This window comes from Sinocyclocheilus rhinocerous, unplaced genomic scaffold (assembly GCF_001515625.1).
Source record: "Sinocyclocheilus rhinocerous isolate Xijiao unplaced genomic scaffold, SAMN03320098_v1.1 scaffold851, whole genome shotgun sequence".
Classification (NCBI taxonomy): domain Eukaryota; kingdom Metazoa; phylum Chordata; class Actinopteri; order Cypriniformes; family Cyprinidae; genus Sinocyclocheilus; species Sinocyclocheilus rhinocerous.
The window spans coordinates 1,025,848-1,034,869 of NW_015624573.1; positions in this window are offsets into that span (position 1 = coordinate 1,025,848).

The following is a 9,022-nucleotide window of genomic DNA, read 5'->3' on the forward strand; positions in this document are numbered from 1 at the left end:
AATGAACTACGTGCAGCCCAGCTGTGCTTGTGGAGGTCTTTGTAGTGCAATTTTCCTCTGATTTCATAATTGTGAATGTTAGAAATGGGGTGTGAAAAACATGCCCTTATAGGTATTTCCTTCCGGTCCACTTCCGCACACTGCATGATGTACATATGGATGTTTATGTGCTTCCCAGTTAATGTAGGGTCATGAGACAGAACTAATTATGCATTTTGTTTGTACGTGTTATATGATTTTTTTTTTGGGGACACAAGTTGAGTCGTTGTCCGTGTCATTTGATTGCGTCACTTAATTGACGCATTGACACAGTCTAGTCTTTTTATATTTTTTTCCAATTTATTTTTGTCTCGTTCCTCTGCATGCAGAAAATGTCAGGGAGGCATGTAAGCATCGGCTTGATCCGAGGCATCCAGGCCTAGTAAACAATGCAGTAATAATCATCTGCCGTACCTATAATTTAGGGCAGAAAATTACCACATCATTTGAAATGATAAACTCTGTCGTGTGCTGAAGAGAGACAGAAGACTTGAGAGCCTGTGGGGATGGGTCTAATTGCTTGGCCTCATCAGGAGATGCGCTTTAAATAGGTTTGAAACAAAGTAGTGAGTCCGTCGAGAGGAATGCTGGGTGAAGATTTCCACTTTGTGTATCTGATTGCTTTAATCCAACCAATTTGTTCAGACTGAGAAAATTGAAGCTCTGTAGTCACATGCTTCATCTTGCCCTATTTGTGCCAGGGTGAGGATGAGTGAGTTCACAAACACATTATTGCATTTAAAGGTGTATGAGGTACGCCAAAAAAAAAAACATTTAAGGCCTTAATTTAAAATGTATGTTTGAATTGTATATACAATTTACATCAAAAAGTTTTAAACTTAATGTGATGCACCTTTGTCAGTCAGATAAAGTAACAGATAGATAGATAGATAATATAGGCCCTATTTATTAACAATAAATCTAATTTATTTCAAGCTCATACATTTAAACTAATTGAATGTTGCTTGCTCCACAGAGCAATATTTTAACCATGTTCATACTTGTAACTAAATACATTTAATTCTTTTCACAATGAACAGATTTATGCTGATTCTAAGCAATTTGAATAAATGCGTTTTGAAATGTTATGATTATTTACATAAAATCAAGAGTGCCGAAATCTTGGTGTTTTTATACCTTTTTTTATTTATTTATGACTGACAAATACGGTATGCATAACATTGTTTGTTAGGTTATGTTAAAACTATTCAAAATGGATGGAAAATTTTATAGGCAATTCAAATACACAAGTCTTAAATTTATGCCTAAATATTTTTAATGGCAGTGCGGAATGAAAAAATCAGGGTTTCGTTGTGCGTTTTTATATTATTTTATATTGTTCATTTTTATTTGTTTATTTTAAAAGTTGCCTTTCTTAAATCATGCGGCGCTACTGTTAATGACGTCAGTCTAGCATGTTTTAACCGCTCCCAAAACGCGTTTTTAAAACCTTTACCTTGACAAGTCGTGTTCTTGGCGCTTGTCAGACCAGTCAAAAATGTCCATATTACCCCTATAGAAAAATAATGAATTCTTTGTGAATGAATTTACTGTTCTGGAACTTTACATAAGTGGACCTCTATTTATTTTTATATAAACGCATATGTGAGCATTTCTTCAGCATAGGCACGGCTGGTCACAGCTACTGAGGTGCTTAGGTTGCTTTTAATTTTTTCCCACATCAAAAGCAGCAGTGACACATTCATGTGTGTTTGTGTGTGTGTTTTCAAAAGCATTTAGCACCTGCTGTTACATACTTTTCACACCTCCACCAGCACCCTGCAGTTCCGAGTGATTCTGGACTTTGTGTATTTATCGTCTACAAACATAATGGGTTTATCATGTAGAGTGTTGTGAGTTTGGTCTAATAACCCCTGATGAATGTACATGCTGGGCCTTTTATCACAGAAGCAATTCACCATATCAATCTATATTAGAATTGCATAATGATTTTAACCCTTTGATGCACATCATGGGTCTAAAGTGACTCTGAGAAATAAACTGAGTTTATTTGTCTATATCTTTGCAAAAAACTAATTTCATCATTCAGAATTCCAGGAATTCCTCAATTAACTTGTTTTTGATCATCACACAAACTTTTTTTTTTTTCTTAATTTTTTAATAAAAATCATTTTTGTATCACTACCCCTCTAATGCACAACATGGGTCTAAAATGACCCTTATTATTCCAGATAGCCTTGAAATATATTGTTTTTTACTTCCACAAATCATTATGTTTATTTGCCCTTTCTTTACTTTATAAAAAACACAGTTTTTGTATTTCTACATGAATTTTACACACATGGGTCAAAAATGAACCATATAGAAACCTTCAATATTTGCTATTTTTTTGCAAGTAGGAACATATTTACTGCAGAAAACTATTCACCTGCCCCACATTTCACAACTCAACATGGCTGCTTTTGTATAATTGATGCATTTAGTCTTATTTTATCATTTATTACCACAGAAAATATTTGATATATTGTGAAAGATAACTGGATATAATATTTGAATGTTAGGCTAAGGACCTTGAAATCTATTACTAGCGAGACAGAGAAAAATGTCCAATACTATAGCTTGTTGTTGACATATTCTATTTTAGCTAGCTAATGTTAGCTAGGTCAACAAAATAAAAGTCAAAATAATACGTTATTATATACAAGTATGTATCATTGCTGTCAGGCGGAAACCTTGTATCTCCACATTTCATCATTTTTATTTTTTGTCGTAAATCAATACTATTGGTCACCCTTTATGTCTGCCAGTGTTCCTGAAAAGTAATGGTTTTGGACATACAAGGTTTCTGTCTGACAGCGACAATATATAATCAGTATATACATGTTCAACTGCTTGTTTTGTATTTGAACAACAATTTCTTTTGATTTTCTTTATCTAGAGTGTTAGTATGACTGATCCCAGACATTCTAGATTAACGGCTGAAATGTTTGTAGAGATGCTGCATGATGCGGAAGATCAGGCAATTCTTAGTCCTGATTCAGAGTCTGAAATATCTGATGCTGATTACCTAGACTATGTGCCACAGAGTCAATCTGGAGTTGTGGGTGTAAATCCAGCTCAGATGAAGAAGACTCATTTGATGGCATTGAAGACTTGTCTGATGAGTCCTCTGAAGAGGAAACTCAGACCCAGTCCAATAGATTGAGTAAAAATGGTTTGGAACATGGAGGTGGTGGTGCAATGTGCTGGATGTTACCACCTTCAGTGCCTACACCAGGGGCGGCCAACATCAGTCCTGGAGAGCCAAAGTCTTGCAGAGTTCATCTCCAACCCTAATCAAACACCTGAACAAGCTAATCAAGGTCTAAGGGTTACTAGAAAGCTTCAGGCAGGTGAGTATTTATCAAGGCTGAAGCAAAACTCTGCAGGTCTGTGGCTCTCCAGGACAGACGTTGGCCACCCCTGGCCTACACCACCTTCACTGTACAACACCCTGATTACATGGGTGGTGTGACCAATGCATGACAGCTATTCATCTATAGAAGCTGGTCAAAGAACTTGTCATGCCACATACAAAGAGGCATTTGGAGGGCACGCACCTTCAAAACCATATTACAGAGGCGATGGGAAGATGTGGGATAGAAAACGAAACACAGTCACCACCTGGCCAGAGGTATACATCAGGCAGAAGGGTCAATCAAAGAGAAAGAGGTGCCAGATCTGCCCTGCTGCCAAAGACAGACAAGTCAGCAGCTGGTGTTCAGTGTCAGGCCTGTTTGCAAGGAGCACAAACCTGTAGTTGTCATTTGTGAGGCATGTAAGCACTGAGATGGCAATTTAAGATGGTGCTGTACCTGTGTGATTTTATTTTATTAATTTTATTTTCATCTATTCGGTCACATTCACTACAATTCACTACAGTTGCACTACAGAGAGTTCAATTTCAGTGTTATCAGTTATCAGTGATATGTGCATGTTATGTGTGACAAAGTGGCAAATAAACATATTTCAAGTGTTAAATGTGCTGGTCTAAATAACTGCTAAAATAATTATTTTAACAAAATGTCTTTATTCTTTTGTTTTATCATGCTTGCATAGATGGGTCATTTTTGACCCATGTGTATAAACTTGATGTAGTAACAAATAACCTATGAAAAATATAAAATATAAATTTGTGGTCATTGTGAAAAGATATTTTGAATATTCATGGATCAAGGAATTTATAGATCAGGAAATATTAAATGCTGAAATAAACTGATTTAAAAAAATTTAATTTAAAAAAGCCCAGTAAAGTATGAAATAACATAGGAAATGAATACGGGTAATTTTAGACCCATGTTGTGCATTAGAAGGGGTTTTCATAGTTTGTGCATGAAAGGGTTAAAAGCAATGGTAATAATATTGTTTAGGTTTAAAGTACTTTTTCCAGTACAATTGTGGTATTCTGAAATGAAGAGGATAGATAGATAGATAGATAGATATAAATCTATCTATCTAAATAAAAGTCATATAAAGTATGAGTCTAAATAAGTCTTGCCAAGTATGGTAATTCCTATTATCTGAACTCTGGCTCATGGCACATTTTAATTAGTTAAATGGGGTTTGCATGAGCTGAACGTACGAAGCAGCTATAGTGTCGTCGTTGTGAAGATGACCCAGAAGGACAACAAACTCTGTGTCACCTTTCATTTTCCCCCTCACTTCATTCAGATGTTGTTTGATAACTCTCCCTCCCCCATCATTTTCTTATTTTTTGTCTTCCATCTTCCCTGCCCTGGCTTGTACGGTTCAGTAGTTAAGGTAAATTAATTTGCTTCCACTGTTTTAAGAGTCTGGAGTCTGATCAGACCAGAGCCCGACACCTGTAAAAAGGAGGGTCGTTCAAATGAGGCATTAAACTAGCCTCCTGACAATCTGTTGTCATTAATTCCCCGCCTTAATCATGAATTTGACCTAATTGTTTAGGCTTGTAACACATCCTGATGGCCGTATTGAGCTTGTCAGGATGCGCTACCCCTCTATTAGAGCAGCTTCATTAAGGCACCAAATACAAATGCAGCTGTTGCTTGCAGTAGGCAGAGTCTGGTTCCTCACTAAAGCTAAGCAGGTCAGAGCCTGGTCGGTACACTGGTGGGAGACCATTTATGAAAATCTAGCTTGCTCATCTAGTTTTAGTCCAGCCAGCAGGGGGTGATCATTCCCTGGCTTGAATGGGTACAAAAGTCCTAGTGTAATGACGTGGACTTTAGACTGTGAAAAGGAGCATCCTTCAGAGAGGAGGCATTAAACTGGCCTCCTGACATTCTGTTGTCATGAATTCCCCACCTCAATTACGAATTTGACTTTGTTTTCTTTTTGAAGCTGGTAGCACATTTTGATTGCTGGTAGGCCGTTGTGAACAACTACCTTGCTGCTTTTTTGTCCGGCCAGCAGGGGGTGCTCATTCCCTGAATTGTATGGGTGCAAAAGTCTTTGTATAACGAAACGAACTTCAGAATGTAAGAAGAAGCAACCTTTTGATAAAGCGTTAGATAGGCACCTGTAAAAAGGAGCGTCGTTCACATGAGGCATTAAACTGGCCTCCTGACATTCTGTTGTCATTAATTCCCCACCTTAATCATGAATTTAACGTCATTGTTTAGGCTGGTAGCATATCCTGATGGCCATATTGAGCTTGTCAGGACACGCTACCCCTCTATTAGAGCAGCTTTTTTAAGGCACTGAATACGAATTACAGCTGTTGCATGCAGTAGGCAGAGTCTGGTTCCTCACTAAAGCTAAGCAGGTCAGAGCCTGGTCGGTACACTGGTGGGAGACCATTTATGAAAATCTAGCTTGCTGCTGCAGCTAGTTTTAGTCCAGCCAGCAGGGGCTGGTCATTCCCTGGCTTGAATGGGTTCAAAAGTCCTAGTGTAATGACGTGGACTTTAGACTGTGAAAAGGAGCATCCTTCAGAGAGGAGGCATTAAACTGGCCTCCTGACATTCTGTTGTCATGAATTCCCCATCTCAATTACGAATTTGACTTTGTTTCCTTTTTGAAGCTGGTAGCACATTCTGATTGCTGGTAGGCAGTTGTGAACAACTACCTTGCTGCTGGAGCTAGTTTTAGTCCGGCCAGCAGAAATTCCCTGGCTTGAATCACTTTTGAAGGATGACTTTTCAACTAAATTAAAGCCCAACTTTGTTCCTTTTTGGGGAAAAGGAAGTACAAAAGAATAATTCAGCTTTTTTTCAGGGTGGTACTTGGCCAGTTGGCTTTTTCTTTTGTTGTCTGACCACAGAGACATAATTAATGTTTAAAGGGATTTAAAAGACAGTTGAACTAAAATGGCAGCCATACAACAAAAACACAGATTTCCGTCTGGCCAGTTAAAACGAGACTCTAATGGTGTGATCTAATTGCATTTGTTTGACTCAAAAAAATTCAGTGTTACTCATTATTGCAGGGAATAAGGCTTTCTAGATGAGAATTACTGTTGCACAAATCCAGAAGTGCTGAATGCAGATAAAACTGTCAAGAATTGAATTTGTAATTTTGCAAAAGAAAGCTGTGTAAAAAGGACAGTGTGACGAGTGGGGGTGGGGCCGAGAGCCGTGGGAACGGCGCAAGGCCGGTGGAGTAATTGATAATGAGCGACACCTGCACCACTCACCGGTCTCGAGTCCCACGGAGGAGCTCCGGAAGGATAAAAGGAGGAGTGACGACAGTGAAAGACGAGAGAGGACCAGGCCTGGACTTTATTTTGTGTTTTGTGTGTAGCAGTCGTCTGCGAGGGGCTGCCGCTTTACTTTCATTTTGTGTTTGTTTATTTTATTAAAATCTTCTTTAAATGTTCGCCAGTTCCTGCCTCCTTCTTCCCATGACTACGAACTTTGTTAGTTTTTTTTTGGGTACAGTTCACCCAAAAATAAAAAATTCTGAATTTAGTTTACCTGTAGCCCATCCAAGATGTAGATGAGTTGGGAAAGATTTGGAGAAATTTAGCATTACATCACTTGCTTAGCAATGAATTCTCTTCAGTGAATGGGTGCAGTCCAAATGAGAGTCCAAACAACTGATAAAAACATCACAATAATCCACAAGTAATATACACAACTCTATCTCATCAATTTCCTTAGGAACACAAAACTTGCTTAATTTTGAATTGATTCATTGAAAGTAATAATAATTCACACTGCAGTAACTCATGTGTTGATTCAGCAGCCACTCCTATTCACTGAGTTCTTTCAGTCAGAGATTAGTTGGAATCATCTAGACCAGTAACAATCCATCAATTAATGTCTTGTGAAGCAAAAGCTGTTTGTAAGAAATCCATCAAAATTAACTTCAAACCATTGCTTCCGGCTAAAATATATCCTCCTTTCTCTATTCATAATGTTGCTTTCTCCAGTGAAAACAGTTCAAAACAAATATGTTGGTGGATTTTGACGTAAGAGGACAACAGGGGATTGATTTTTCACTGGAGGAAGCATTTTTATGGATTATGGTCATAAATGAACATGCCATAAAAATGAATGTGTTTCTTAAAAACATGCAGCTTTTCTCTTCACAAGACTTGTGTGGATTACTTGTGTATTATTGTGATGTTTTTATCAGCTGTTTGAACGGCACCCATTCACTGCAGTGGATCCATTGGTGAGCAAGTGATGTAACGTTAAATTTCTCCAAATCTGTTCTGATAAAAAAACAAATTCATCTACATCTTGGATAACCGGAGGGTGCGTAAATTTTCAGCAAATATTCATTACTGGGTGAACTATTCATTTATGGACTGTCATAACAATTTTTCATAGTAATTTATAAAATAAGTGTTTAACCTTAATGCTGGGATTGTCAGCATGGTTGAAACTGTGGCCAGGGGTGGATGGCATGTGGCATTTCATAGACAAACTGCCTGGAGCAGTACTGGTGCAGCAGATCAGTAATGGCTGTCTGCTCAGATCTGACCGTCTGCTATAAAGGTCGCCACCCTTATTACCACTGCTGCTTTGACCTTTAAGTTAACGTAATAGCACTCAATTTTTTCCATTTTTACAACTAAATAAAGAGCATGAGTAAGAATCATATGTTCTTTCTCCCTTTTTTGTATGTTTTTTTATTATTCAGATGTTTTGTTGTCCTTTTGAGGTTAATGTTGAGCATTTTGTCTGATTGCTGTGTTCACATGCTCATTTGCCATGCTATGCAGAGCGTGAACGGGACACACAGCAGGCACCAAAACACTATTTCTGTCTTATATTGCCCCTTTTACAGTAAGGTCACTCAATAGAATAATTTTTGAAGTATCTTACCAGATGCGAGTGTCTAAGCTGAGCTAGTCGGTCTTGTATGATGTAAAGATTTCTAGGTCGAAAGGGTCTCAAACTATCAGCTCCTCAGGGAATCCTCATCCTGGTCACTAATCAATTCTCACTTTCTCTATCCTGTAGTTCTTTAGATGTAGACTGTATAAAGTAGTGTGTGTGTGTGTGTGTAAGTGCGCGCGCATCTGTGTTTCCTATAGAATTCACCTAACTGATTTAAGTTCCTTAGGAACACAGAACTTTTTTAAGATGGATCATTGAAGGTAATGGAAATTTGAAAATTCACACTTCAGTAAATGAGTCATATGCTGATTCTGTAGCCACTTTAGTTAATTCAGTTAAAGATAAGTTGGAGTCATCCAGACCAGTAACATAAGTTTGTGTGTTCAAACGATTTATTAAATGAACTGGTTGCACTCTGTTGTTTGTGATTTCAAATACACTGCCTGGCCAAAAAAAGGTCCCCATTTGAACTTAAATAAGCAAATACTGAAGCGTTTAGGATTGGATCATGATTGCAGAGATTAACATGTTTCTGGTATGTTTTGCAGCGATTCTTTTAACCCTAATGTAGTGACTAGCATTTTACTTCTGAAACAATCATGTTGGAAAACGTACACATGCCCATATTCCAGGATGACAATGCCAAGATTCACCAGGCTCAATTTGTGAAATAGTGGTTCAGTGAGTCCTGAGCTTAACCCTAATGAAAGTAT